Genomic DNA, 21,439 nt, shown 5'->3' with positions numbered 1-21,439 from the left:
GTTTATCATGCAGGCAGATTTTGAAAAACTATTTCATAGTCAACCCTTACTTGATTGTGAAAATGGAAACATTACCAGATAAAGTGTGTTTTTTGTCAGAATAAATATGAATTGTTATCAGAATAAAACACGAATAGTTAATAAGCTTTACTTGTGTTTCTCCATCTTTTCAAGATGATCAGGTAGATAGATGGCACTTTAAATAATGTGTTAAATTTAGAAGATACATTAAATAGCAAAGAACATCATGGAAAATAGGAAACCATTTCCATTATGGGTTCAAATATAAAATGTTCTATTCAGACACAAACTAAGCCTAAAATGAAAGTTTCTTTCTTTCTTTTTTTTTTTTTAACTGAAAGAGCTGGAGAGTAATTAAAGGTAATTGGCATGTTATTATTCTTAAAAGGTTTCTTTTTCTGTTCTAAGAATACCAGTGAACAATTGAATAGATAAAAAGCAAACTATAAATGGCCAAATAGTTCTTGTATATAATAATACGTCTTTCTAGACAAGATGTTTCAGACCCATAAAATGTAGAAGAGGCGTATTTGCCTGACTGGCCTTGCACCCTACCTGATCGCCATGAACTAAAGTTGTGTCAGGTTTTAAACTCACAGTGTTATAAAGTATCTTAATAGGTGAAGAGGGAATAGAAAGTGAGTGTAATAATCTTGAGGGGAACCAGCTGGCAGAATTTAACATTGGGCTAGTAGAAAACTACTTAATAAATGAAATTGAAATCTGAAAAAGCATTGTAAGTATTATCAGTGGCAGATTGATGCTGTTAACAATATTGATCCAACCTTGGAAGCCCTCTCTCTTGACCTTTCTCTACTCAAATCCTGCATATTTTTCCAGAATCAGATCAATACAAACTCTCATTATGAAGCCATTTATTTACTACTCGATTCCTCAATGAACTCTTTTGTACAGGCTTCTATCCCTCCTACAGTCAATACAGTCACACACTCTTTCCCCTGCATATTTAGTTGCTCAGCTCAAACACAACTCCTTAGAGACTTAACATAATTAACCCAATATTAATTTAAGTTAAATGTAAGCCCTTACACATTTATTCTTTCCAGAAATTGACGTTTTTCTGCTTTACCTATTGCCGTGTGATTTAGAGAGTTGTTTTATTTCTACCTCCATTATTTTTTCTACATTGAGGACAAGGATTGTGATTTCTTTCCCCATTTTAGAAACAAAAAACATTACTGTTGAAATATCGTGCCTTCAAGACCCAATGTTGACTGTTGGCTTTGTCAATGCATGAAAAAAGTGATCACAAGTGGGTCTTTCTTTTTTTCTTTCTTTCTTTTTTTTTCTTTTTTGGTGCTGAGAATTAAACCCATGGGGCTTTACCATGAAGCTACAACCCCAGTCCTTTTTTTACTTTTTATTTTTAAGCCGGTTCTCACTAAATTGCTTAGGACCTCACTAAATTGCCCAGGCTGGTCTTGAACTCACAATCCTGCTACTTCAGCTCCCGAATCCCTGGGATTACAGGTCCATGCCACCCTGCCTGAAACAGTGAGTATTTCAATTTAATTTTAAATTCAATGGGGACAAAGTTAACATGTTTATTTCAACTATAGTATATGACATAAACATAAGGATCCCTTTGTTTTTATATTCTGGAATTGCATTAAAGGCATGTGAGAATGTGACATCAACTTCAGCCTAGTATTTTGGGTACATATTGATGAGACAAGAGGCTATATATGAATTCCAGATAATTAATAAAAGTTTACCTAACACCTAGTATTTGCACAAAATATTTCACATAATTTTCTAAATTTCATTTTTCCCAATATCATTCATAAAGATCAAACTGGATGTATGTCAAGATCATTGTAATGTTTTGAGCAACTAATAAAAAAATTTAAAAAAAAGATCAAACTGAAGACTTATGATCACATAAGAAGGCACTGACTGGATAAGCCAATGGATTAAAACTGCTCCTTTGCCATAATCTAACAATAGACTGGTAAAAGTAATTTATATGTTACTAAAATAATTGTACAATGGAAAATCAGGAGCAGGTTATATAACTTCCCTTTTTGCTTCCTTCTCTTCTTTCCTTCATTTTATCTAGTGTAAGAATACTGGAGTCATAGGTTCAAGACCCAAAGCAGACAAAATAGAAAAATAAATTGTCTAAGTGGTAAGCAAAAATTTATATTGGTGAGGGGGAGATAATCTTTGGTTTTTATCCTGGGTAGCTTCTATTCTTCCTTAAATTTAAAGGGTAAAATTATTCCTTCTGTTTAATAACAATTTTGGCATCTCTTTTGATACAGTTTTGGCCCATGATTTTCACTTTTTTTATCTTCTTTGTCTACTTCTACATATATTAGTGATAGAGGCAAAAATATTAAAAAGAAAAATGAAATAAAGCCCTCATCCTTCAAAATTATTCTTCCTTTGAATCAAATTTTGAGGATCTTTGCCTCCACTTTAGCTGGGGGGGGGGGATTAGGCATTCACAGCTACAAGGAATCTGGTGGGACAGTTAGACACATCTTTTCCCCTTCGTGATATTAATTTCCTAGGCTGCCACAACAACTTAACCATCACTATATGACAGCAATTTATTCTAAACCACTTGTGATCTTAAAACTCCAGAGAGTCCACACTAGCCCTGATTTTCCCAGGTTGAGCACGTTTGGGGCTTCCTCCATCCTCTGGTGGCTGCTGGCCTTCCTTGGCTCATGACAATGCCATTCCATTCCTATTCCCTGGGCACGCAGCCTCCCCCTTCTGTGTGCCAGGTCTCTGTGTGCCTCCTACTTTACAGTAGGGCACTTGCCTCCAAATTTAGGTGCCAGAGGACAGTTCAGGATGATCCCTTTCTCTAAAGTTTCTTAATCATGTGCTTTACCCTGTAAGTAACGGCACAAAGGTGCAGTCATACATTCTGGGGATTTTCTGACATATGTTTTAGGGGCAGCTACTCAGTCTACTTACTATACACACAGGTTTTCTCCTCAGACAAGAGCAAAGTCAGGTCCAAATCTCTACAGTATTCCACCCCTTCACTAAGTTTTATAAACAATGTACACAGATATTTTTTTTTTACAATTATTGTCAATAAGAATAGGACAAAAATGTAACTCTTGTCTTCTTTTGTGTTGTTGTTTTTGCCCAGGTTCCCCCTTTGTATCTTGTGTTAATTGTGAATTGTCGTATTTACATTTTTCCCATTTGAATTAATTACAGTCAATGGATGATATTTAAAATTCCAGGAATTATTATTTGTAAGGTCTCAGGACCACAAAAGCCACAATGTGCAATTAAAAAGCATGTTCAAGCTTTAGAATTTGTGAAAGGAGATTCACTTTTAGATTCTTTAAAATGTTCAATGCTCCAGTAAGTTAACTATACAGGTGAACAATAATATTCACAAGAGTTGAAAATGAAATGATTATGATACAATAATAATTCATTCTTTTTTCACAATAATATATATTTACCAGGTAGTGATCTAGTGATCTAGGCCCTCATTCATTTAACCTTCATTTTATAAAGCACAATATGTGTTACATATTATGTTATATAACAGATGTTAGGTATATCTATAATATTAAATATTACATATGCATTCCATATTATGTAGCTTATAATATATTGCAGATACATAATATACCACATTATATAATATATTGTATTTACTATATTGTAGTCAACTTATATGTTTATGCATAAACTGATGCTCATGATTTCTAAAAAACTGAAGATCACAAATAAAATAGGTACTTCAGTGACTGAGCAAAGATCTCATTACAGAGATTTTGCTTGTGTACCTTGTACTCTAAGCTTTCAAACAGAACAAATGCAGGTGAGGATAGGACACAATGAAGTAAGCTGTTCATGCTAATGACTGGAGGAAAGAATTCGTGTATACAAGAAGGGTTTTTCTGAAGTCAATAAAATGAGTTTATTCACAGAGGGACCCTCAGTTTTAGCTCCATATTTAGTTTAAATTTGGAAAATATATTATTTGACTTAACTTGAGTATTCTAAAAACTTATTAAATGATTAAATATTGTTAAGAAATAACATCTTTTAAGTTTTACTTCACAACTATGCATTTTCAGTGGATGAATGTGTCCAATAACAGCTACTCTATAACAGTTGCACGTTGTTTTTTAACACAGATTTACCAACTCTAATGATAACAAATTGTTCATGTGGGAAGTGTACAACTTCATAAGTATTCGATTACTATATATCCATGAAATAATTCCCAAAATCCAAGTAGAAGCATATCTGGAACAGCCACAAATTTATTCACAATTAATTTTATTTTTCTGTAGCACTTCCCACATTCTCTTTCTTGCCTCCAGACAAGCAGTAATTTTCTTTATGTTATTGCACAGGAGTTTATTACAGCTGTTTATCCATTTGCCTATTAGTGGATACTTTTATTATTTCATATTTGGGAATATTTGAAAAATGGCTATGAACATTTGTGCACCAGTTTTATATGTGCATAAAAATTTTCTGTATCCAGCACTAATTGGTCATCACAATAGAAGTCCATATTTTATAACATTTAAGAAACCAACTGTCTCGACCCCTTGCCGGCAAGGGAAAACACGACACAGGATTCTTCCTTCAGCAGTTTATTCAGGCCTTGATTCATGTTTCATCTTCTAGTGACCCGCCGCCGAGCGCCCAAGCACAGCCTAATAAAGCCTCCAGCATACCAATCTTAAGCTGCCACGTGGACCTTTCTCATAGGGTGGTAAGGGATTGCGTGCCAATTCTCCATATTAGGAGTTGTTTATCACAGGCCACAGTGGAAGCTGGCGCCATCTTCTAATGGCGGCCACGGTCTAATTAGAACGGCTCACCACAACCAACAATGATTTTTTTTTTCCTTTAGTCACTGTATTGGTTTTCATTTCCACCAGCAGTTCAAGAGATTTGAAGTTTTCTGTTGGCTTCTTGTATTTTTATCAAATGTTTATTGAAAGTTCTGTATATTCTTTTTATATTCTTTAGTCTTTACTTAATTCCTTCCTAAGCCACAGCCGTTGAGTTTAGAGAGAATTCTTCAACTCAAATTTTCATCTTGCTACTTCTATCTGACCATGTCTATTCTGCACTTCAGAACATCTGGTAAGTTCTTAACCTAAGAACTCTTATTATATATTTTAAATGTTTGCAGTGTTCCCCCTCTCTCTCTGAAGTTATGAATTTTACTCCTGCTAAGTGCTCATCTTTCTTGTACTACCTGATTCTTTGGATGGTAGTTCTGTTGGCTGAGGTTTGTGTCCTTATTTTTTGACAGAATAACCAGTTTCCTTGTCTGCTAACATTACTGCTTCCTGGGCATTCCTGGTTTTGCCAGTTTGAAGTTCTGCCCTGTTGAAGGTGCAGGCAATTGAGGACAGTTTTACCTTGCCACACTGAGGCCCCTCCTGGGCTGTCTGGGAAGTGGTCTCTAGGATATTAACTTGAGGTTATTTCCCTCTTTTCAAATTTTCTATCACCAGCTATAATGCTGCTTTCTTCTTTTCTATGAGATTTCCTACTCTATCTCAAAATCAAAACAAACATCATCAACACTATGGAATACTCCAGGCAGAGAGCTTCCTGATCAATTCTATCAAGTGCTTAAGAAGGAAAAAGAACACTACTCAAACAAAATCGAAGAGAGGAAAAACCTGCTTAACATAATCTGAGCTCAGAATAACCTTGACAATCATGAAACCCCAAATATGACAAGACCAGGAAGGGCAATCATAAATCAGTGTCACTTACAAGTACAAATCTCAAATCCAGAATCAAATATTAGAAAATCAACCCCAACCAATTATAAAACTGGTTAGTTAACATGCATTGACCAATAGTAGGGCTTTTAATGTTCATCCTTATCCATGACATAGTGAATGAAAATGCACTGTGCTCCAAATCACAGTCACATTTCCTAGTGAGCATGTAAGACCCATGTTTGCTCCAGCACTTTTCCTGGGGTAATGCTGTAAGTTCCAGGTCACTTGAGCCAGAGTAGTCCTCAGACCCCCACATGTAAAGGAAAAGGAAAACCTTTCCTTTGCTAATAAGTTCCCCTCCTTACTGAGTGCTCCTTACTCCAAGCTTGTTTATATAAAGTCAAGTGACATAGAATCCTCCCTGAGGCCATTAGCTTCATCACTCCTTGAAAGGTAAATTCCAGGGAAGTTTGCTGGGCTCTTCTGCTGCCTTGTTGCTTAACCTGGGGACCTTGTTCTGGGCTGTAATTACAAGCTTAGTTTTAGTATCTTTTCAAGTAGAGTAACTAAGTAGTCAAATGTCTATATCTATAACCCTCACAGTATGTGACACACGTATGAGAAGAGGATCAAAATATTTTATTTATTTTATTTATTTATTTATTTTTGTTGTTGTTGTTGTTGCAGGAACATTTAGAAATGCAGTGTATGGTTCATCCAAGGAGTATTCTAGTTTTGTAACAATGAAGAAATGCTATATCCTAAGATCATCTTGAATTTGGAAAAATCATTCAATACAACCTAAGTTTCCATTTATGATAAAAAATTCCTAGCTAACAAAGAATATGTATTAGTTAATTCTTTACCAATAACATAAAATTTTAAAAATCTGGCAAAATATAACTGCTAAATATATGTATTCAGTATTACAGATACAGTCTAAAGTAATCCAATAAAATGCAGACAAGAAATGAAAAGGATAAAATTTTGGAAGTTAGAAAATAAATGTTTTTTCTTTTTTTTTTAATTCAGACTTGTTATATTTTGCATGTAGAAAATCCTGATTCCTCTATTTTAAAAAATCACTATTAACAATGAGAAGCAAATTCAGCAATGTTGTAGGACATAAAGTTAATATACAAATTATCTTATGCAAAAATTAGTTGAATTTCTATGTAGTAGAAATAAATAATTGAGAATTGATTTTTAAATATAATTTAATTTTTAGTAGTAATAAAAATCATGATTTTTTTTCCTTTGGATACCAGGAATTAAACCCAAAGGCATTTGACCTCTGAGTCACATTTCCAGAACTTTTTATATTTTATCTGAGACAGGGTCTTATTAAGTTGCTTAGGGCCTCCCTAAGTTGATGAGGCTGACTGTGAACTCTTGATACTCCTACCTTAGCCTCCCAAGTAGCTAGGAATTAAATTCTTAAGAATAATTTTAATACAACTCATGCAGACCTTCCATACTAAAAATTTTTAAATTCATTATAAATACATTAAAGAATACCTAAATAAATATAAACATCCTACCATATTTATGATATTTCAAAATTTTTAGATGACAATTATTTGAAAATTAATCTATATAGTCACTGTGATATATAGATAACAATTTATAGGTTACAATTTCACAGTAAATTCTAGCCAAGTCTTTGAAGAAATTTAATCCCTATTTTTAAAATTCCCCTGGAAAAATACAAAGAAACTGAAATTTAAAAAAGGGTGGGCGGGGAGAGCCAGTTGAGGTGACATATTCCTGTAAACCTAGTAACTCTCAGAGCTGAGGCAGGAGAATAGGGAGTTCAAAGCCAGTCACAGCAAAAGCAAGACCCTAAGCAACTCAGTGAGACACTGTTTCTAAATACAACACAAAATATGGCTGGGAGTGTGGCTCTGTTGTCAAATGCCCATGAGTTCAATCCCATGTACCCACTGCAGCAAAACAAACAAACAAACCAAAAAATGGCTGGAGATGTGGCTTTGTATTAAGCCATCTGGCGGGGGGCGGGGAGGAATTGGGAAAAATTGCACAAATTTGCAGACATTTTTTAAAGCTGCTCCAATCAAAACATTGTGCCATGTACATAATAAGAATAGATAAGAGTTGAGAATTAGACCTAAACACATACTGTCAAGTTTTTACAAAACTATAAAATTAATGGGTACAGTAACAATAATATTTAGTGAAGCAAATGCATGCTTGTATTTAAAAAAAATACATATAACATTTCTGTACTCACACAATACACAAAAGTTAATTCAATATTTTAACTGTAGGTGAAACTGAAATCTTTTTAAGTTCAGAACACTTTTAAAAGAAAATATCAAATAACTTCTTTAAACTATTTGGGGAGGAATATACTATTTTTGAATTGAAATAGCAGTAAATAGTATAAAATCAGTAAGTTGTAGACTGCAATAATTTAAACATTATTTTAAAAATCTTTAAATCAAACTGCAAAACATGAGAAAATGAAAATTTAACAAGTGACTGGGAGAAATTATCCCATATAATATGACATTTAATGTGTATTCAGAATATGCAAAGCACTTTTAAGATCTTCTATGTACAAAAACCTTAAACAGATTTTTTTTAAAGTGATACAAGTGGTCTAACAGAACATAAAAATATTCTCAGTATGTTTATACAAGAGGAAAATGCTTTCAAAAATTCAATGAGATCCTATTTTGTACCACTAGAACTGATGTTAAAAGAAAAATAGGAATATTCTCAAATATGTTGGGAAACAATGAATCATATATGGTTTATTTCTGTAAGAGTGTAAAATGTTACAACCACTTCTCAAAATAATTTGTTTCTTAATAAATTGAACATATGTCTACCACATAAGACAGCAATTTCAGTCCCAGAAATTTATCCAACAGAAATAGAAACATATGTTTACACAAAGACTTGTTTGAGAATGCACACAAGATCTTTATTTGTCAGAGCTAGTGCTGAGAGCCATCTGAACTTCCATTAATGAGAGAATGAATAAAATTTGACAAGTTCCTAGGAAATCAGAAGTGATAAGGGAGAATAAACTAATGATACACACAACATGGGAACAAATCTCAAATACTTCATACTAAATAAAAACACACACAGTATCCTATAGGAATCACAATTGTAAGAATTATAAGATATAATGTATCAAATATGATAGAAATTATCATTTTACCTCTGAAGTAGAGGAGGAAAATAATTTTAAAAAGCATAAGGCCATTTTTTAGATTGGAGTGATCATCAGATAACGATGTTGATTCATCAAAAAGAAATTACAATTATGTGCCAATTAGCACAAAATATAGCAAATAAAATATTTTATAAAAAAGTGAGTATTACTCTCTGAGAGGAGAATAGGCATATATTATTAGAATTAATAGCCATTCATTTTCTTATATGATTTATAGATAGATGTATCTATGAATTTGTGTAATCTTACATAAGAATAACCATTCAACTTTAATTTATGGACACAGTAATTTATTTCAGGTATTTTCAAATAAATCTTAAACATTAATTCTCGTACAAATTATAGATTATCTCACACAATTACACAGTATAATAAACAGAAAAATTTAAAATACCTTAACTTTCCTGAATATTTTGGTATACTGAGATTTCACTTTTTCTTATAGAAAAAAAATAGAAAACTATCCATAGTAAGGGTAATATTTTAGAGGAAACAAACTAGGAATACTTATTTGAGGTGAATAAATCTAGTTTCCCAATTTCTGGTAAAAACAAAGATAATTGGATAGATTTTGTTCTTCTAACACTAACAATTTCCCTTTTCTATGAGAGAGGTTTGTTGGCTACTATGTCTATCATTTTAGTAGTTTAGTTTTGAAAAGGAAATGACTGTTTGAACATTTTCACATTGATTCCTGAAACCAACCTTTGTTGATCTCTAATTGATATATTTATCTCATCTTTTCAATTATAGCTTTTCCCCTCTAATGCTGCTATAAAAATAATATTATAAATGATCTGTGAACCCATTTGAAAAATGTTTATGCTATATTAGACAACTTGATAAAAATCCATTAGCTTATAAATTTCTACAGCTAGTACCTGGGATCTATGTGTACAGGGACATCCGTGAAAAATATTTTGCAATAAGAAACATGTAAATTAGTGAAAAAAGTCAGTAAGGGATATTGATATTTACATAAGATGCCACAAACTGGTCATATTAATTTTTACTGAGAAAATAATCTGAAAAAAAAGTCATTTAACCAAAGCAAAATCTTCTCTTCTATCAGATTCAGTTCAGTTCAACAAACATTTATTAAATGTTCTGAAATATCAGATATTGCTGTTGGTTCTGAGAATGCTGAGGTAAGTTTACCTCTTCTTACCCTTCAGTTCACATAGTTGTGGAAGCAAGAAGCTCGTGGACATATATTTCAATGCAATATAATAAATGAAATGATAGTAATACATTTTTAGTTTTCAGATATCAGTTATTTATTTCAAAGAAGTTGTTAGAGAGTGATTTATTTTCTTAATGGACATTGCCTTGTTTGGTAAAAATAAATAAATCTTAGTTTTTTTACAGATGCATCTTATTGAGTCATAAGATGATGCTATCAAATATGAGCACTTAGAATTTATGACTCTGCATCTCTCTCTGTATATTATAATACATACACATGTATCTCTCTGTATATTATAATGCATATATATTATAATTATATATGCATATGTATTATTTTTGATATTTTATCAGAAATAAATACATATTTTACAAGTGCATATTTTACACATATAATTTAATTATCGGCATATGATAACAAGAGTTGTGGTCTTTACACAAGCCGACATAGAATGTAGGTTAATACCAGCAATAAAAATATATCCAGGCTAGTTCCTCAAACAAAAATGATTTTCAGTGTGGATTCAAATATTTTGAGGTGATTTCATTATTTATGAAATTTTAGATGCAAATCAAGTTTTAACCCCACTCCTGTGCACCATATCTTTTCTTATAGAGTAAGGTACTGTTTAATGCCAAACTATTGTCTACTTCCTGCAGGAACATCTGTACAGGTGTCAGCTTTACCCTGAGCTCCGAATCCATCACTGTGACAGCCTTTTTGACAAGTTGTATTTCACATATTGCTTAATATAATTAATTCAATAAAGCATAAATTGTTAAAAACGATATGAAATTAAGTAGATGCTAAGTGTGATTTCTTGTGATATCTCAAATCTTAGTAAAGGTCTTAAAGACTCAAAAGAATAGGTGCCACCTGTTCAAAGCAGATAGGCCAAGTGATTGTGGTGATTGTGATCATTTTTCTGAGACATGTTTGCTCATCTCTCATTACCTGAAGTTTTGTTTTCAAAGAATTATTTTTTTCCTGCAGGGAGGTTGCCTATGGAGAGATAATGATGCTGGGCTCATGCCTCACTGGATGCCAAATGAAGGGTATTATAAAGCATGGTGGAGAAACTGAAGGATTAGTATCTGACTTACACCTTAAAAAACCTCAAAATGGACAAGTTTTTTGTTTGACTGTTTTTGTTTTTAGGAATAATAAAATGTCTTGGGTGTGGAAACCTAAAAAAAAAAAAAACAACAACAACAAAAAACTAGACAAATGAACTTGGTTGACTGCAAATTGCATGTATATCAGTGATTCGGTTTGGTCAGATGAGCATAGTGAGTTGGTAGCTGGACTTGTTTCACCTTAAAATAATCAAACCAAAGGGAAGTGTTTTCAATGACGATGTGAGCCCAGGAAAAGGAGCATGTTTAGGTCTTCACAGCTGGACCGCATGGAGGGAGAGTAAACTGTAGTGGCCAATTCAAAATGACACTGCTTGAAACATGGAGCTATGGTTGAGATAACCTGGTGGTGCAGTTTCTTAATAATTGATGCCTCACAAAATATGCGTGCCTCACAAAAGAAGGAGCTTAGAAGTAGACATCCCGCCATCCTCTGGACACTTGCCAGCGAGAACTAAAGGAATTAAGTAAGGTACTTTATGCCCCTTTCCCCCTTATTCTTACCTTGTAAAGCTAGAAATTGCACAGAGGTTGGCAAAGATTCAAGAGTTAATAATAAAATGTTAGACATCCTATCCCCATGCTCTCCTGCCAATTGCTCAGGTAGGAGACAGACTGAGTTGGAGAAAAAGCAGAGTTTTGAATTGAATAAGAGACAATATCTCCAAAATTCAAATATAACACAATTTCCAAACTGATGCCATGTATTAAATCCTAAAAATAATCAGAAACATTATAAAGACTTTGAAGAATCAGTATAGGAGAGGAAGAGGAAGAACTATTCTTTCAAAAATGAATCTTTCAAGAGTCAAGTCCATACTCATAGTCCAAATAATTTTCTTTAATTTCAAACACAGGAATGAACAAACACATAGACACATACACAAAGACATATATGTATACTTACTTGTGGGTTTTATATTATATGTATATATATATACATATATATACATATATATATATATATATATATAATATATATGTATATGTATAATGTGTGTGCATATGTATATATAATGTGTGCATATATATAATGTGTGTATATATATATACACAGATATATGTATATATATACATACATGTATATACATATGTGCATATATATATGATCAAAGTCTATGACTTAAGCATTGAGCATTGTTTATTTAAAAAAATATATAGTCTATAGTTTTTAGTGTTTTTTTTTAAATGAACCAGTTAATTGAAGAGACATAAGAGATAATAAGCATGCAGATACTTGCTGCATCCACAAGTAAGACAAAATGAAACACAGCAAATGTTCAGACATGTTCCAAAGCCCTCATAGATGCTGACTCATAAATCCATTTTGACAGCAATTTTCAGCAGCTTGTCTTTGTCAGTTCTTTCCAAAATATTGCTTTGTTTTCTGAGAAGCTTTGTTTAAGAGTTACATATTAATGTATCCCTTTTTTACACAGTAATCATTTAAATGATGGTGCACCAATATGAAATATATATATATATATATATTTGGTAGCCAATCCAGTGTAGAAGAGATGTTGGAAGAAACATGTGAACATAGGAGAGAAGCCCAGGAGAACAGGGGAGCTACTGGGCAGGGACTGGAACAAACCCTAGTGACTCCACAACATGCTGCAGACATGAAGGAAATCAGTAAGAAAATTCTAAAATAGCTGAGTATTTAGGCAGAACCAAGGAAAAACTGTGTAATAAATGGAAGTACAAGACGTAGAGAGTAATTCTGGGAGGTACATTTTTCAGTCAATCAACGGCATCAACTGCCCCAAATTGACAATTATACACTAGTTTGCCTAAACTCTCACTTGTCAATTGACTCAGCTACAAGTTTGGTCCTGCTGTCAATAATTTTAGACATGTTGGTCAGTGCCCCTTGCTTTAATCAGGATTATGGCTGAAATTAATGTGGATTGCCTTAATACATGCATACCATATTTAAATATATTTAACATTATCATATATACACAATTTTATTTTAGTAAATATTATATATTTTATCTTCTTGTAGCAACTATTCTTTTTAGGAGAATAAGTACAACAAAAATATAGTAGAGGAAGTGCTTTTTTTTTTCATATGGATACATTTTACTTGATATTGACATATACAGAAATAAATTATTTACCCAGAAAAAAAAAAGATTCCTATGGTTTGGAAGGCTCACCCTTGGACTTGGAACCTTTCAAGGAAATATTCATTCAGAAGCACTTAGAGCTTTTATAAGAAATGGAAAGTCAGAGGGAATGTTTTGGCTAACAACGAAACAGACTTTGCTTTTAGAGTCTACATTTGTATCTTAATACTTCACACAAAAATCTATTCTTAAAGAGGAAAAAAATAAGAAAAAGCTAAATAACAAGACAAAAATCTACTTTTGAAAGTAAAATATTTTCATGTAACCATAGTTAGAAAAAGAAGTGAATATCAGTATGTGATTTCAGATGATTACATGTTTTGATAACTGTTATGGAGAAGTATATCAGCACTCTTATTGCCAGTTGTTGGGAGGATCAGATTCAGAGGTAGCATCTATACTGAGACACTGTGTTGTAAGGATAAACGCCTTTTAAAATTGAACTACAAAGTAAATAGTTACACTTTTTTTAAGTATAGATTTGTATTAGTTTGTCTTTGAACAGTTACAAAAAACAACTTCACTGTCAATTAAAAAAAATCTGGGACCACTCTAAAAAAATTGCAATGCCAACATTTATTTTGCAATATTGCTTTCCTTTAAAATGAAAACAAAATCAATTGTAGGTTTGCTTCACTTTAAGAAGGAACTATCTGTATAAATAATATTTACTAAAAATCAAATATAAACCTAAATAAACAGGCATGTAATGAAAATAGATGATTGAGAATTGCTTCATAGTGATTACATATGGTTTTAAAATTATTTTCTATTGGAACAACGCTATACAGAAAACAAGATAAAGAGGGAAAATTGGAATTCACAGATATTGCTTTGAGGAGATTAATAGTTAAGTGACAAGTGATTCAGCACAGCTGCTGGTGGAGGAAAAGATGTAATTAAAACTGGTGTTTCATGTGATTAGTGTATTTTGTACTTACTTACATTCTAACCCATGCTAATTTCTAAAGAATGTGAGATTTTCACCTTTTCCACTGTCAATTTGCTCTTCACTTTGGCATACTTCTGTGATATATCTTCTACTTTATAAGTTTTAATATATTTTATGTAAATATACCTTCAGACTCTACACTGTTCCTTTGGACATTAGGATGGGAGGAATACAACAAGTACAAGACTCACTAGTGGAGGAAATGCTAATGAGAGAGACCTGAGCCATAGATGAATGTGATACTGCACTGTTTGGAGACAGAAAAGTGAGTAAAAAAGTGCTTGGGAAGCCAGACTTTTGAGTACATATGTCACAGCACTGTACCTATGTACTTTGTTAAAAATATTATGTAACCTATTCTAGTTTCATCTAATCATTTTTCATTTATTCCTTCATTCAATGTAATCTCTCTTACTTTCCTGCTTGTTTCATTTACTAATTTGCTGAACCCTTGTCTTATGAGTGACTTCTGTGCAGCCATTACTTTCTGTTCTGGGAATACATTAATAGGCAGTTTTCACAAGGTCCTGCCCTCCTGAAGCTACAACGCAGATGAAGAAACTTGGTAATAGGCAGCAGAAATATAGATATTATTTTTGAATAGTCATAATTACTATGAGGAGCAATAGTCAATTGAAGCATAAAATCTAGGTAATAAAAAAATTTGGAATTTAAAAATCTATGTGTTGAGCCATGAGTAAAGGGAGAAGAGAAGCTATTTGTAATTTGGTTGAAGACCATTGCACTGGAAAGAACACAGGCTCTGTGTATTTAAAAAGGTTCACGTGTTCCTGAGAGAGCAAACCAGCACCATGTTTGGAATCAGCAATAGGAAGAATGGTAGAAGAGGAGGTCAAGCAATACTCTGGGGTCAGATCAAATCTCATAGCAAAAGCTGTGATGGAGAAATGCATTTTATTCTAAAGTGTTACAGATTTGATCAGGAGAATTACATGATCTGATTCAAAATGAGGATTCTTGATACTATGTTGAAAATAGACTGTAAGACTGTGAGATGGAGCACAAGGTGAGCCGCAGGGAAGGTTGACCAGCATCCCAGGCAGGCTGAAGTGGGGAACAGCGGAAGTAGCACTGGAAGAGGTCATGAACAGTCAACCCATTTTGGATGGTCTCATCATGCAGAACAGATTGGCAATGTGTTCTGAAAGAAGGAGAGAAAACAAGGAAGACTTCTACTATTCTATACATGGAAACATGATGTTACCTCCCCCCCCCTTTATGAAGACTTCAGACGAAAAGATAGGAGTTAACTATTATGATGACATACTTATTTAAAATACAATTTCCAGTGTTCAAAGGGCGCTTTTTCATTAGCATTTGGATATCATGAGAGAAAGTTGAGATTCCCTTAACCAGTACTAGTAAAGCCAATGGGCAAGATGAGATCACCACCGCCTAAAATGACTGTCTGTGATAGAGGAGACATTATTTCTGGTGCACTTTAGCATGTAGATGTAGTCCACAAAGAGGAGAAAAATGACAGAAATTAAACACAAAGGAACAGTCATTGGCATAAAAGAGAGAGAGAGAGAGAGAGAGAGAGAGAGAGAGAGAGAGAAAATTGGAGGAGTGTGGTTCTGGGAACCAAGAGAAGAAATAATGCAAAGGAAGGACCAGTAGTTTTGCCAAAAGTCATAGATAGAATGAAAATAATGAAAAGTGAAAACAGTAATAAATTTCATTGAAGGGAGGCTGTTGGTAATATTATGAAGATTAGTTTGAGTGAAATGGCAAGGTTTAAAACTGAATTAGAATATATTTAAGAGAAGAGGAAGCTGAGACACTGATTATAGAAAGCCCTTTTGAAAGAAAAAATTAAAGCAGATAATTAGGTTAATACTGCAGGATTGTAAGATAACATGGGGTGAAATAAGAGCGAAATTTATAAATTAAGGTAAAGAGGTGATAATTTAGGGAGGGAGGTGTATTGTGGGGCAAGAGAGGATATGACCCATTCTATGAGTGGGCTCCTGCTCTCCCCATGGGAACAGAGACAGCTAATCTGTTGGGGTGAGAAGGAAGGCAACGTGCTTGAGTGGAGAGGACAGATATAAGGAAGGTTGACATGTGAGTGGGTGTATCATGGAGTTATCTTCTCAAGACTGCGTCCAGTGAAGTCAGAAGAAATGTCTGCTGACACAATTAGGAAGAAGGTAGGCGACAGTGAGGCTTTGAGAGGGGAGCAGATAGCCGGGGTGGTTTTCACCTCCTCATTCTGTGGAAGGAGAAAGATTATGAAAGGAATGGCCAGAAACATAGTTTACTTCATATTAGCCAAAGAGAAAAATAGCTGCAGGGGCTGGGATTGTGGTTCAGTGGTAGAACCTTGCCTCACACGTGTGAGGCACTGGGTTCCATCCTCAGCACCACATAAAAATAAATAAACAAATAAAGATATTGTGTCCATCTATAACTTAAAAAAAAAGAAAAGAAAAAGAAAAATATCTTCAAGCAATGAATGGCATTTCTCAGTCGTTTTTTAGATACAAGTTGACTCCCCCGCTAAGGTTACTGATAGTCATCAGCAGGATGTTTCAGTCAGCTTTTCCAGTGCTGTGCCCAAAAGGCCTGGCAAGAACAATGGGAAGAGGAAGAGAGGATTTGAAGGCTCAGGGTTTCAGAGGCCTCAATCTATCCATGGCCAGCTCCATTGCTCTGTGCCCTGGTGAGGCAGAACATCATGGTAGAAGAGTGTAATGGAGGAAGGCAGCTCGGGACCTTGCACCAGGAAGCAGAGAGAGAAACTCTCCTCATCACATACAAAATATATGCCCCAAAGGCATCTCTCCAGTGACCTGCTGCATCCAGCCACACCCTATCTGCCTACAGTTACCACTCAGTTCATCCGTATCAGGGGAGTAAGGCACTGGTCAGGTTAAAACTCTTCTAGCCCAGTCGCTCCACCTCTAAACCTTCTCGCATCCTCTCACACAAAAGCTTTAGCAGGACACCTCGTGTCTAAACCACAACCCGTGATCATTGCTAGTTCATAACTCTGTTCTGTGCTGGATGAAAGTGGGCTCTCCTGCCATAGAAAAGGTATGGCAGGGACCGATATTGCCCAATTTGAAGTCACCAGAAAGATTCACTTATCGTCTAGACGTGCATTCCAGACTAAATTAAAGCAGTAATCCTCACTAAATCAGGCAAATGATAAAGACCAAGCCAGTGTAAGTGAAATGACCCTATCGTGGATGTTGTCTAAACAGATCCAGGTATGTGTTATTATTCTCTACTGTGTTGTGACAACTAGGACCAGATTAAGAATGACTGTAAAGACGATCTATGTTCATTTTACTATATAAGTATACTTCCTGAATTGTGAGTTGGAATAAGAAAATATTTGTGAATGTGTAGTAATGACTTAAAATATGGCATGAATGTGATGTGCTTTTACTCATAATGAGCAGGTAAGTGATGAAACATCTTTAGTACTTGTAATCTTGAACTCTTATTCTCTAAGGTATTTTTAAAATTATTTCTTCACTAATTTGCTCATAGTTTTAGTTGAAGAATATGTTCTAACCTACGTTAAATAGTTCATAAGTGGAATCACAATTAATGACTTTTTATTATTCAATCAGCTATAGATTTCATTTCTTGTTTTGCCCCACAAGCCAATCTTCAATAGGCTATTACAAAAAAAAAAAAGTTCCTATTTGTCAAATATCTTGAAATTCCTTCAGTAAAGTTGATATAACAAAACTTACAAACACAGCACTATGAATTTAAGTCACAGAGGCAGAGAGATGCTATTTTATTTGCTTTGAGCATCTACACATTGTAATAAAGGATATTGGATGCAATTCAAATGTAACTTTATTTGAGGATAACCCCAGGCGCTTTGTGTCTGCTTTTCTTGTAATTTCGTAGTGGCTATTGGAAACTCATTCAGTTTTGCCTGAAAGCACCAACTAACCTCAGATCAAAAAGCATAAAAACCATTATGGGATGATTAGCCTCTGTAGACCTGACATACAGGTATGTGCAATTGCATAATATTGACTCATAGAAAGAAAAAGAGTCTCTTTCTTCAGATGAAGTGATTTGTAAAAATAATTAACTTAAGAGAAAACTAAAGAGTATAAACAAGAATTAGCAAATAAAGTTGGAGGCAGTCAAAATGGATTGAATTTCTTATAGTCTCTTAATATAATTACTCTTCTAACAGGGCTTGCTTTACTCTATGACACTGCACATATTTTGATTAGTGTGACATTTGTACTTGTTTTGCATCCTTCATAGATACTACTATGTGTTCCATACTTGAAAATCCCTCATTAAATATTGTTGTGTTGGATTACATTTACTAGTAGCATGAAAGTATTTTTGAACAAATAACTAAAAATGATTTGAATAATTTGTTACTAAAGTACTTCTAAATAATATCATGGAGTGACTTTAACCAAGATAAGAATTACAATGTAGGAGTAAACAACAAGAATCTAAGTTCAAATTTATAATTTCATGGACAATGTAGTTATTTTTAGTTCTAATTACTTGAGGATTAAAATTTATAAAACTTTGAGGTCTAAAATAATTGGTAGAAATATTTATTTAATATTATATTCAAAATATTCAAATGTTTTACAGTTGGAAAGCGTATAGATGGGTGACTTTTTTAAACACTCCCAGAAAGCACAGAAATAAACATACTTCTAGGTTTAATGCACTAAATCATATACCAAATGTAAGCAAAGTGTTGCTATTTTTATTTAAAATGTATGCTTATCATTGGGTTGACATAGATGATTTCTGCTTCTTATTTACTGCTGATGAATATATAACAACAACCTAAACACATTTGTTACTGGAGTGGAAGATAAAATTGTTCTGGGATAAATTTTACCTCAAGCAGTGCTTTGTTTCCTTGTTAACATTTGCTGTGTTTTCCCCATGAATTCTTCTTGCCACAAATCACTCCATTCTGTAATAAAAATCTTGGTGAAACCCTCTTCATGTCAGACTTCATGTCAGTCTGATGTAAGAGAGATTAAATTTAAAAAGAGGAATTCCTGTTTAAGGATCATATATTTTTCCTTTTGTTATGTATCAGGGTAGAATCCCAAAACAACATTGGCATAAGAGCAAGGATGTCTTTTATTTGAATTACAAAAATGGGAAAATCATGTGTTCACTAAAAGACAAAAGACAAAAATGACATTTTATGCAACTTAGGTCAAATTCTGAAGTGAAAACAGGACTTCTGGGATATCTTGAGTCCTTGTGGCCAACTTTCTTCCTATATACAACTAAGAGAACCCCAAACATTTTTTCAAAGAAGCAGTTTCTATGTGTTGAGTTCTAGCAGAAAAATTGGGTTGATGGTCTGGCTTATAGACTTTAAGCTGTTTTGAAAGAGTATGTCATAGTGACATATTACTAAGCTAACATAATAATGTCTCTTAATTGCCAGAACTTTATTCATTATTTTTTTGAAACTAACAACTACAGGTGAATATATTTATGTGTGTGTGTGTGTGTTTATATTTATTTGTTATTCCAATCATTCTCCAAAACAAAATAGGAATCTAAGACTTCATAGCTATTCTCTGATAACCAGAGAGAAGTAAATTTTGAATGTTTTAATAATATTTCACTAAAAATATTTATATTACTAATGATAAAGAAAATTTATATTTTAATAGTAGCTATTGGAAATTGTTTTTAGTAGAATGATGTGCATTGGGAGATACTTTTGAAAATATTTGTTTCCATTACAATGTTTACCTAAACTTCTTCTGAAGCATACTGTGATGACCATTAAAATTTATTCCCTTCTTTCAGTCAGTTCCTCAATTATCCATTAATATTTATATGATCTCTGCAGAAGCACCATTGAAAAATCTAGGACATCATAAACTTTAGAATAAAGTGAGATGACTTATATAACAAATTGACCACATTTTGTAATTAGCCATTTGATTGATTCCCAAAACTCACCTTAACTGAATAATATTTTAACATAATGACAGTTTATGTTTATTTCATCAATTACTTATGGATATGTGATTCTTCTGTTATGGTAAGATGTTTTACAATTTCCTTGAAATATTTTGGGTGATAAGATTCAAATTATAATTAACATGTAGTGAAACCAATTTAATCTAGCAGTCTTTATTTTATGTATGCAGTCCTGTTGCTTTTTAGTTTCAAAATCATATTTAGAGTCCAGGTTTAAGGGATGATTGTTATTGGTCACTTGCATTAACCACAGTTATTAGATCCTGATCTAAACTTAGAGTTAGAGTATCTTTGGTCCTGATCAATTCCCCTGCCTTTTACTAAGAAGCCATGAAAATTCTCATGTGTAACTCAATTTAAGAACACAATCTAGAAAAATCAAAGCACTTACAAGATGCATGGTCAATCTAAGATAATTCTGAGATTATGTCAAGCCATTTAATTTTAAAACACCAAAGCCATGATTTTAGGATGCTTGCTATCATCTACTATATATTCTTAAGAAAATAGTCAAACTTTTAATTTCCATATTTGTCTGCTCATTAAAGTATATTAGGAATACCTACTATAGGAGGTTTTTGTGATGATCAAATATGGCAATACATGCAAAATTAATAATCCACAAAGCATTTTAAACAGTATGGTATTCGAAATCTATTTTAATTGACATTCTATAGAAGAATCAGTATAAATTACTTTTAATGGAAAAACTGTACAGTACACTTACAATTTGATGTTTCAGTGATGTAAACATTTAAGAATCTTCTACTCTTATTAAATTATTGGTAAGATGATGTTTCCTTTGAATTCTTGAAATTTTTATTTTAAATAATGGCACTGCTTGCAGATTTTTCTGACATTATGCACTGTTTGTGATTGCTAGGTAACATGAACATGATAATTATGGAAATCTTTTAGTAATCATATGTAGAATTTTTCCCTGAACAATTTCCCAGATGTTGTAGCTGTGCTATCTTATTAACTATTTAATGCCACCTATAAATCCTATGAAAAGTCATATAATCTTATAAAATTAGCATTTAAGATAAAACTAATAAATTGAAGCAGATAGAAAGTAGAAAGAAATTCAAAATAAAAAGACTGAAGTTTCCCC

This window comes from Marmota marmota, unplaced genomic scaffold (assembly GCF_001458135.2).
Source record: "Marmota marmota marmota unplaced genomic scaffold, marMar, whole genome shotgun sequence".
Lineage (NCBI taxonomy): Eukaryota > Metazoa > Chordata > Mammalia > Rodentia > Sciuridae > Marmota > Marmota marmota.
This window is presented reverse-complemented; position numbering follows the sequence as displayed.